Below are 11,220 nucleotides of genomic sequence, written 5' to 3'. Positions count from 1 at the left end.
TTTAGTGACTATGAGTGCATTAAAAAACTACCCAAAACATGTCATTAAATTATTTTTTTAGCCTTATTCAGAGTGATTTTTTGAGTTGAGTTACTTCTCAATTTAGCTGGACAGTTTTAACATTCTTATTTCTTCCTTTTCCTCCCACGTGGCTGATACCGGTACTCCTGCAAAGTGCAGTAAAGGGATTGGTGCCAAGGGAAGGGATGACCCAGTGCAGCACCACAGGAGCACCTACTCCGGGTTGTATATTGGTGCTGGACATTGCTGGATCACAAACCTCAGCTGGTGGTCTGAAAGCTCCTGTGTGATCTAATGTAAAAGAAAGAGGACCTTTTCACCCCCACACACTTGATTAGCTCTAGAGAAAACTGGTTCTGTATCAATAAATTAAGCCAGAACCTACTTCCTAATCAAGGAAACCGGGTGCCTTAGAAAAGCTTAATTCCAGCTCAGTCTTCCATCTGAAGAGAGTCTTTCATTGTATGTTTTTCAAGGCCTTCCTACTCTTCCTTCTTTCTTGGCATCTTTTTCTGCTGGAGTACAGTCTGGACTGCTTATATTTGTGTTCCAATTCTAGTCTGAGCTGGTTTTGTCTATAAAACATCCTTACACATAAGGAGAGATCATGAGATTTTATCTGGACTGTATTTGCCTCTGGTTAGGAGATTGCACCTGTTTATTTCTGACTTTATTCTGTGAAAATAAAAAGGCTAAACCTTGGCACCTCTGTCCTTATCTTGTGCCAAAGACAGTGTTGCAATATGTTCAGTGCTTATTTTCCCCTCAGTGGTTGACACCCACTGCTGTTTGTAATTTCAGCAGCCCTGGCATGGCAAGGGTTGATGGCCTTGTGGAAAACAGTGTGAGAGAGCAAAGTTAAGGGACAATATGAATAAGCTTAATTGCCTTCGTAATTAACTATGCAACAATGTTATTTATGCTACAGAAGTCAAAATGTAAACAAACAATTGTAAAACTTTTTTCCACAGAAAATGTGTTCTCTAAGTCATGTCCTCCCTACACCCAGACAAAACTTGTTTCTCCTGTAGTTACAGCACATTGTCTTGACTCAGCGTTTGTGAAAGCAGTTACAGCTCGCTGCAGGCAGATGCAGGAGGTTCCCCTTTGTAACTACTGTACATTAGGGAATGAATGAAAAGCTTTGGGTCTTTGGAGGCTCCAGCACAGCAAGGATATGGAACTGTTGGAACAAGTCCAGAGAAGGCCACCATGATGATCAGAGGGATGGAACAGCTCTCCTATGAGGAAAGGCTGAGAGAATTGGGATTGTTCAGCATGGGAAAGAAGATCTTTGGGGTAACCGAACTGTGACCTCCCACTATCTGGAAGGAGCCCAGAAAAAAGATGGGAAAAGACTACTTACAAGAGCCTGGAGTGACAGGACAAGGGGGGATGGCATCACGCTGACAGAGAGAAGGTTTAGATTTGATATTAGGAAAAAGTTTTCGTTTTGAGGGTGGTGAGGCCCTGGCACAGGTTGCGAAGAGAATCTGTGGCTGCCATATCCCTGGGAATATTCAAGACCAGGTTTGATGGGGCATGGAGCAACCTGGTCTAGTAGAAGGTATCCCTGCCTAGGGCAGGGGATAGAACAAGATGCATTGTGACTGTGCCCTCCTGGGCTTTGGCAGTGTAGGGGCTGTGTGGGGATCATGGTTTTGGGCTCTTCACAGTGTCATCAGTGCTCTGGGCAGCAGCACATCTAGCTCTGTTCCTTCACACCAGCTCCTAAAGAGGAAGATGTAGGGGTTTTTTTTAGAGGTAGGAGCTATAGCTAAGCTTGGATATGTATTTGTTCTCCTGAAAACAGAGTGTTATTTTATCAGGATACATTTGGGACTAAGTTCCCAAGAAATTGGTGCAAACAGCCATCTGAAACTGAGACTTTCCATAGCCCTGCAAAATCCATGGCATTACACTGGAATATTAAAGCCACTTTTCTCACTTCAGCTGCTCTGCAATTGTTGACAAACTCATTGAACCAGAGGATTTGGATAATTTTAACATCAGAAATTACACCCAGCTTATAACCTCTCTCTTCTCTCTTCTCATCTCATTCATCCTCGACACTGCATCTCTTTAAGTCCATCTGGTCTTATGACCTGCCCTGACAGTTGTAGCACTGCATTAATGAAACTTCGTTTTACTGTAGGTGGAATTACTCTGAGTTACTCTCAACGAATGGGGGACTAGATCATGGAGCCTCCAAGTTTGTTTGCAGGCTGATGGTCAAATAAATAAACAGAAACAGGCCTGAATCAAATGATCAGCAACGTGAAGAACAAGACGCTCCCAGAGTCAGCATGCTGGGCTACAGCCCATTCTGGAGAAAGTTTTGTAGTCTTAGTTCAAGTCTTGGCTGTAGATTTGTACCTTGGATCAAAGCTTTGTCGCAGGCCCTTCTCCAATATAAAGCAAAGAAACGTAAAGCAACAAATATCTAGTGAAATCCAAACACAATCTGCTCTATGTTATGCTACAAAAATGAATGAACTCTGCCTCCCACCCACTCCCACTGTGACTTGCTGTGAATAAATACCACTCAGAGGAAACCACTGCAATAAGTTCTGCCTCTTTCCAGCAGGAATAACAATGGAGCAAGGAAGAATGCTGACTAGGTTTACCTCTCCTATTCCAGTTAGGCAGGTGTAAGTGAAGAGCAATGGAGTGCTTAAAAGACCATTGAAAGGACTCACTCTTCTCACTAAACTGAAGCCCAAATATTCAATTATAAGGCTTTAAAAATATTTTTTCCACTAAGTTAGAAAAAGTGGTTTTCTGTCCTTCTCAAGGAATGTCCTGTACCTCATCTGAGAATTTCTTAGACCATCTGAGGCAGCATGGTGGTTGCACCACAGAGTTTGAGGGATAGAAGAATATCTAGGGAAATCAGGTACATTGGGTAAATCCATCCATGTGTTATATTTATGGATCTTCAAGCCACTGGGTTACAGGTCACTGATGTACCTGTTGGATTTCAGGGAAAGCTTTGCAGAGTGATTCTTTATGGACAGACTTGATTATGCTGATGAGAACTGGGTGTTGCTCCAAATTAGAAAGAGGGCAAATCTTGCTCTGGGTTTTCCCACTTTAAGTAATTAAAGAAGTCATAGATGCTGCTGACTTCTCCCTAGCAGAGAATGAAGAATTAAACTATCCCACAAAGTCCAGGACCAAGTAGGGGCACTGGGTTTCCGATAGCATCAAGATTTAGGGGGGATTTACGTAAGGACTTTGTGGGCTGGTAAATATCTACTGGGTGGCGACTGCAGGAGATCTCAGAGGTGTTTTAGAAATAGCCAGTTATTGAGAGGTAATATAACACCCAAATTCAGCTGTGGTTTTATATTTTCAAGAAGTCCTTTCTTAAAACTCCTGGAATGCTGCTCCAAGCTGTACCTGTCACTTCTGCTGTCTGGCCAAGGAAGTGGGACAAAACTGCACAGACAGGAAGGGTTTGAACAAATTTCAGTAAAAAAAGTTAAGGAAAAAGTTTGAGGGAAAGGATAATGAAGAAGGACTGTTCAGAAATGCTGACATTGTAAACAAATGAAATCTGCTTTTTCATCTTCAAACACAAAAAAGCGTTCTATAAAGTTGAGAAGGAGTATGTTTTAAATGGACAAAAAACACTACAGTGTAGAATTCCACCTCTGCACTGTATTTGTTTAGAAAAGGACTTATCAGTCAAGCACTGCCCTGCATCAGAGGTAGGAACTTGTTGTTCCTTGAGCTGAGCTCTCCTCTATATTTCAGCCATGTCTAATTACTCCCTGACCAATAATGAGCACATGGTTGCAGAACAAGTGTTTATTTTCTTCCTTGCTTATTTATTCAAATAAAAGTACAACAAGAGAGGCTTCTACATGTTGTGGACTCTACAATTGTTAAAGTTTCCAAGAGGTCACAAGGGTCCCAGATAACATTAGCAGCTAAGTGCTGTGTTGTCCTGTTGCGTTATCAACAGGAAACATCTTTACCAGCACAGGAACTACAGCTTTGTAATTGGCCTGGTGCAAGAACATGACAGTATTTTCTCATCCTATCAGGACTCAGATATTTTGGGAACTGGTATATAAAGCTCGCAGCACACACTGTCTCTTGGACATTAGGGACAGGTTCGTGTCAGAAATCAGTGTGCTTTGCTATTTTAGTAGTTGCTATAGCTGCAGCATGAATTTTCTTGCCCTGTATGGTTCAGGATGGTATTTCATTACAGTCCATATGTGTATTTTTATTATTTGAGTGCAGATGGGCATGTTTAAAGGAATTAATATGGTGATATAAGCCTTGTAAAGAAGCCTTTAGCATGTAAACAACAAATCCATAAATCATATCAATGCAGGCCGTGTTTAGCTTTCATTAAATACTCATAGACTTCTATGGTGCAAGACTGAGCTCTATCCAAGCAAATATCAGATTCACTTGATGATAAAATGTTATATTTGGGCTCGAAAATGAGCAGCATTCTGCATGCTCCATGTGTTGAACAGAACAGCCCTTTTGTCTCACACAGTTAATGGCAAAAAAAGTGCAATAACATCTATAACTAGTGTTAGATCAGAGTAAATAGTGTCTCAATGGAGCTGTAAAGAGCTCTGCTGGAAGGGGGCCAATATTGTAATTAATATTCTGTATGGAATTACACCACTCCCTGATTATAGCAAGCCTCACTCGGCCCATTTGATAAAGCTGGAGTGGGTTTTTCCACAGCTGTCATCACTGTTTTCATCCGAAGTAGCTGTAACTACCGAGAATGAAAAACTACACCACCAAACCTGCAGCATGAAGGTTGCCCAAATTTTCCCTAAAAAGTGCATAATGAGAAATTCTAATAACTTGAAGGTCATTTTGATCCTTCAGAATAATCAGTGCTACACAACCTTTAATGCATTATTGTGTGTTGCTCTTAGAGAGCTCAAACAGACAGATTTTCTAACTTCCACTCTTATTACAATTTTTCTTAAATGTCTCTTGACATCACAAATCAAAGGTATCTTTTATATAGCAATTTTTTTTTTGTAAATATGGACAAAATGATCATTTTTTTTACCAATAAAACTGACTTCTACCATGAGAAAAGTCAGGATATTTTTCCATTTTCATTTATATAGTACACCCTAAAAAAACCAATCCAAACGAGAAGTTTGCAGGCCCATTTGAGCACTTAGCTGGTCGCAGAAGCTTCACTTGGCCCTCACTGATGCCTGTCTCAAAACATCCTGACATCTCCAAGCAAAGCCAGAGCCAGGAGCTGTAGCACTTGAAGGCTTATGATTGCAGTGCAAAATTATGTCCCCAAACTTATCTCCCATGTATTGTGTCGAATAACCAAAATATGATGATGACAGGAGTTATTTTGGAGGAGTGACACAGTCATAGATGGGGCACTAAGAATTATTTTCCTCCCTCTTGCTCACTCTTGCAACATGCTGGTGGAGGTGGTGGGAAGGAGGGAACATTTTGGTCTTCCTGACTGAAGTGTTGGAGTGCTCAAACTCTCTGAGGCAGCAGCACTGCAGCAGCTTTCTCTTTTCCAAGCAGTAAAGCCAGAGGGGTTCAGATTAATGAAGCGAATATTTTTTTGTAGCAAATACAAGATTATTTTTCTTATTGGGGTGAGAATGTGAATTCAGCAGAGAAAAGAAACAGCAGCTGCAGTACCTGGAAGTTAAAGTAAAGTCAAGCTAAAAGAGTTTGCTTCCAGGAGAGCATGTGTTTGTGTGCAAGCATTTGCTGATAGAATTGATGCAGGGGAGAGCTCGGAGTCCTGTGTGAAAATGACAGGGAACCTGCACCAAAAACTGCACCTCTTCCAAAAATTGCAGCCCCAGAGCTGCTGACAAGTCCTGTCCTTAGGCTTAGACTCTGCAGGTGATGCTCTCAAGGACTTGTAGGAGCTCCTCACCTCCATAACATCAGCATAATCCTTCCTAGAGGCCTTTCCCCGTTGCTGAGCTCAGCAAAGCTCTTTCCCTCACAACACCACCACCTTCACACTCAGTTCAAGTTTCCTGCAGGTGCCGTGGGATGTCCCCAGCTGCGACTCGCCACACGCTGAGTCAAGGCACAGCACAGAGGGAGGCTGGGCTGAGTGCAGGATTATTTCTGCTCTCGGAGAACCTCTCACCCACGTTTCCTGCATGAATCCTGGGTGAGAGTGCTGGCTGCGCGAGGGCACGCGGAAAGCCAAGTGGTGTGGGAAAGTACAGTGGCACATGCTGTGTCCCATTCTGCCTTGTTGGGCAGCTGGTACCAAAAATGTTGTGCTCCCTGCTCTCCATCCACACTCACAGCTGCGAATGCTGCCTCATTTTTTAGAATGAGCACCAGATATTTCTCCCTTTCGCTCCAGGCCATTGGTTCCCCTGTCCTTTGCCATATGGGTTAGAAGATGCTGGCTTGGTGCTTGTGTGGGGGATGTTGGCCTCACATCTCCTGGCTTCTGACCATCTCCTTTCCCCATAGCCAAAGAGTGAGAGAGAAAGTAAATGTTACAGCTGCTGTTCCCTGCATCCATAGTGCAGTTCTGAAGGGAGCCTCTCAGCCTGCTGTTTTTTGACCCAACATTTAATGGTGCCCAATGTCGGATCCCATCAGCAACAGCCTTTCAGAGCCATTAAACAGCTCCATCAACAGAGGAAAGGTTTAAATACCACATTGTGGGTTCAGGACCATCTCGAGGCACAGGAGGAATTAGCAAGGTCAGTCACAATGAATCACAATCGTCAGTCACAATCAATCTTCTCTAAGATCCTATTCCTGGCAGTGTCCAGATATTCCAGAAGGTTATTTGGACAGCAGGGCACTGCCCCGAGCTCATGTCCTATAAAGCCTATGTCTTATAAAGCAGAGCTTAAAGGACTTGGGATACACCTGCTGGAGCTTGGGGAATGAGCTGCGACTGAGCTGTGCCAAGCAAAGATTCATGCCTTGGTGGAGCCTGGCAAAAGGGGCTGCTGGCAACTGGAGGTACCAGTGAGGTATCAGAGCTGATGGTGAAGGAAGCGTGAGTACAGCTGCACTTGGCACATGAGGAGGGCGAGGCATCGTCCCCAGAGTGAGCAAACCAAGCTTTCTGCAGGGCTTCGAGAAGCTGCAAAGCACAGTGTGTGTAGCACCCACAGGGTGCTGAGGTGTCTAGGGCTGCAACTCTTTGCTTCTCTGGGTTTTTTGGGTGGCTCCACCACTGCTTTTATCTTGGTCTGTAGCAGGGGAAGGAGAGCTGTAACTAATTCCCACGGGCCTGAAAAAACAGCAGTGAAATAAATTGGAAAAACTCCTCAGAGAAAGGCACAGAACTATTGCTACCAGCGTGGTTGAAAGTGAAAGGGCTGAAGGAGCCTTTGGCCCACATAGGGAAGGAACCATCTACTTGTTTTTCTGATAGTCTTGAAAAGAAAGAAACAGCTGCTTTTCATTTTCTGTGTAAAACACCACCTGTCAGTGCCAGGGCTGCTGTCACAGCCCCGTGATGCTGCATGAAGGTGGGCTGAGCTCCTGTCTCAGGGGTATTGGAGGCACCACTCAGCAAGAACAGGCACAGAGGCTAGGGCACAGTGGTGGGAAAATGGCCTGAATTTTAGATTTTATTTTAGAAACCCACCAGATATTCATCTTGTTTTGAGGCTATTGCCATTTTAGCCATTGTTAGAATGAAAGCATTTGGGCACATAATAATTCCCATCCCACACTGTAGCATTGAACCTCTGCACTAACAAAGAGCCATCACTGGGCATAGTGCAAAGGATAAATTAACTTTTTCTACTATTTTGTTGAAAGATATACTCTCACAGTCTTCTGTAAAAATACCTTTGGGCAAAACAGATTATTTTGACTTTGGACAACATCATTCATGAAACGCTACACCACAAGTTTGGTCTGAAGGAAACCACACATGATTTGACTCTTTTTATCTCAAATCGGCGGCAGAGAGCTCAGTGTGGTTACAGTTCTCATTTCTCAGAAGAGACGATCATATTTAATCATTGTGTCAGTTGGCACAAACACCATGTTTGTAGTGAAATGCTAAAAAACAGCACATTTATCTTTCCCTTGATCAAGATTTGTATGATAGAAGCTCTTAACGTTAAAACTCATCAGTAATGAAACATTTGAAGGGCTCAGCTACCCAACTTGTTTACTGTAGCCTATTATAAAGAATGGTCTGATCACTCCTGCCTAATATAACAAATACAGCATCAGTAATCTCCACCCAAGGACATTCATTCCTTGGCAGGCTTCACTTTGGCTCTAAGATATTATTTCTGGACTTTTTTGAGGGAATGACAACTACTAACTTGCTTCACTGAGCAGCACATTTCAGAATCCAGAGCGCCTATAGGGGTTGCCTCACAGCATGTCCTTACCAGCTGCACTGGTGCAGGAGCCAAGAGTAGCTTGGAGGGGGAGAGAGAATTGGAAGAGGACTGTGATTCCCCATCTGACCCACACCAGAAGGGCCAGAGAATTTCTCCTGTGTTTTCTGCAGCAAATCCGTCATGTCTGCTGGGAGTGCTGCATCTCTCAGTGACATGCGGCTGCTGTCGGTGATGTTACATCACCCGCTGCTCCTAGCATCGACCTGCCCTGATTCGTGTTATTTTATTGGCAACTCATGATGTGGTATCAAAAAGTCCCAAGCACGCAAAAACCTCCCCTGCACCACAGAATGAACAAGCACCAAAGAGAAAATCAGCCCTTGCCAAAGGAGCTTGCTTGTCATTCCCATTTAAATCTAGTCTCTAATGTCTTTCTCCTGTAGGGCCAGGGGTCCACTCCCCACCTTGCACACCACTGTCAGTGATAGCACAGGCTGAGATCTCAAGGAGACAGGCAATGCCACTGGTGAGATGAAATGAGTTTTGTTTGTGCTCAGGCTGCAGTTTCAAAGATGAGAGTAAGTTTGAAAAATTGCTTTTCTGTCAAAAAGGCTGTTTGAGCTCTCAGAAAAGCAACAGGAGGAAGGGACAACTACAAGTTTCGCTGCCTGACACACAGAGCTGTCCTGTTCTTCTCCAGGAGTATCTTCCCTGGCCACAGCAACACCCTCCAAACCAGCTCCAAAGGAAAAAAGGAACATTGCTAATAGTCACTGTAATTTATACCACATCAGTTCAAGCCCTACATCAGTTGCTGCTCAGCAGCTCAGGGTTGTGGAACCATTGCTTTCATAGAGGGTTGAGTTTCAGTGGTTTCCAACGACTTGTTCAGTTGATATGAAATTGTGGAGGAGTTGAAAACTCAGCTGTGCTCTAGGCCAAACAGACAAATGAAAAGCCAGTACAAGGGCTGCACCTTGTCCATGAGGCAACTCGTTACACACCCAAAGCTGCCAGTTTCCCTCCTGCCACCGAAACCCCAGTGCCAGTGACTCCTGGAAGGTGTGCACTCATGTTCTGCAACACCATCCATTTGCAGAAGCTTCTGGGATGAAAATCTGAGTTACGCCTCTGCTGCCACAAGCCCATTTACTCAGGAAATGCTGCCACACAGCCACAGGCAGTGACAAGATGGAAAAAGCACAGTACTGGCATCACATCCCATCACAACAACCCTTCCCACAGCACAGCTGAGCCAACACATCATTGGAGGGGTGATGCTTGTCAGAAAAAAAACCCAGTCAAACCACTCAGATGAGCTCATGACAGAAGAGTTTATGAAATTTATATCCATGGGGTAGCTACATGAACCTTGCACTTTTTTCTTCCACCTTTTTAAGGCTGGAGCCTTGGGCAGGCTGTTTGGAGAGGTTTAACTAGGGTGTGCTTGTTTTGTGCCATGTGATGCTGAGCTAGTGATGGTTTCTGGTGTATTTATACACATGTGACATGGATTTATTACATAACAAGGGTGTTTATTTTTCCTAAGAAATATACAGAAACAATTTCAAAAACCTGCATTATGGCTAAATAGCTTCTTTTTGCACAGATGACATTGGCCCTTCTCTTCTTGTAGCATTCCTTCAATGCCCCTTTCAGATAAAATCTTTGGATTTATATAGATATGTGTAGGTACATGTAAATATAGCTTATACAGCGATGGCTTATATCTTATAAATATATAAAATAATATATGTAATTTAATCAGGATGCAATGACTTCACTATGCTTGCTCTAAAATGCAGCAAAAAATGAGTTATTATGCTACAAATTTCCATCAGACAGGAAACAGGATCTTTGCTAATATTAATGAATTTAGCACCTCATACTTACTATCTATGACACTACAGAAAAACAGAGACATGCAAATTTCACCGTGGCACTGGCATTTTATTGTAATTGGGAAGATTTTCAGTCTCTGCAAGCTTTCCCCTGAGCTCTCAGTGTGTCTCAGAAGGGAACTGAGTGTTCCATCAGAGTAAACAGAGACCTGATGCTCATATGGTTGATTTACTACTCTGCCACTGCATTGATTGAACCCAGATACAAATCCTAAGGACAAAGTCATACATCCTGAAGCATTGAAAATCCTTTTTTTTCTGTTGTCATCCTGAATTGAACAATTCTGGGTGCCTCAGGAAGGCTAAAGTTCTTTGGACATGTCCATTTGGGCTGGATTAGTATAGAAGCATCTACAAAGATAAATCTACACAATGAAAAAGCTATTGCTGTGCTATAGTCCCCAGTCTGGAACTATAGGGAAAGGGCAGCCCAAGCAAATATTGGTTAAAAAAAAAAATAAATTAAAGGAAAAGGAAAAAGAAAAAGAAAGAAAAAGAAAAAGAAAAAGAAAAAGAAAAAGAAAAAGAAAAAGAAAAAGAAAAAGAAAAAGAAAAAGAAAAAGAAAAAGAAAAAGAAAAAGAAAAAGAAAAAGAAAAAGAAAGGAAAACTCAGGGGGAGGGAGTTGGTCATACACATATCTTGAATTTTTTCTGCAGGTGAAAAATTTTTCTTTCAATTTCAAAGCTTTACTGCCCTTTACTACAGAGCACATGGCTATCCACAGCTCCTTGAGGTTTTCTGATCAACTCTTAGGCTGCTGGAGGTAAGAGCATGGATTTCTATTGAGGAGCCATGGAGAGAACTGACAGTACAGAGACCTACAAACCAGCCTGGGTGAATTCAATTCAGTTTTGAGATTCAATTACAGCCTTGAGATGCAAGTAAAGCAACAGCAAAGGCAAGTCACTCCAGCCTTTGAAATGCCACTTTACAGTGTGAGCAGGGAAAAATAACACTTTGTTAACTTCTTGTT

The sequence above is a fragment of the Poecile atricapillus genome, chromosome 28 (genome assembly GCF_030490865.1).
Source record: "Poecile atricapillus isolate bPoeAtr1 chromosome 28, bPoeAtr1.hap1, whole genome shotgun sequence".
NCBI classification, from domain to species: domain Eukaryota; kingdom Metazoa; phylum Chordata; class Aves; order Passeriformes; family Paridae; genus Poecile; species Poecile atricapillus.
Note: the sequence above shows the minus strand (reverse complement) of the source record.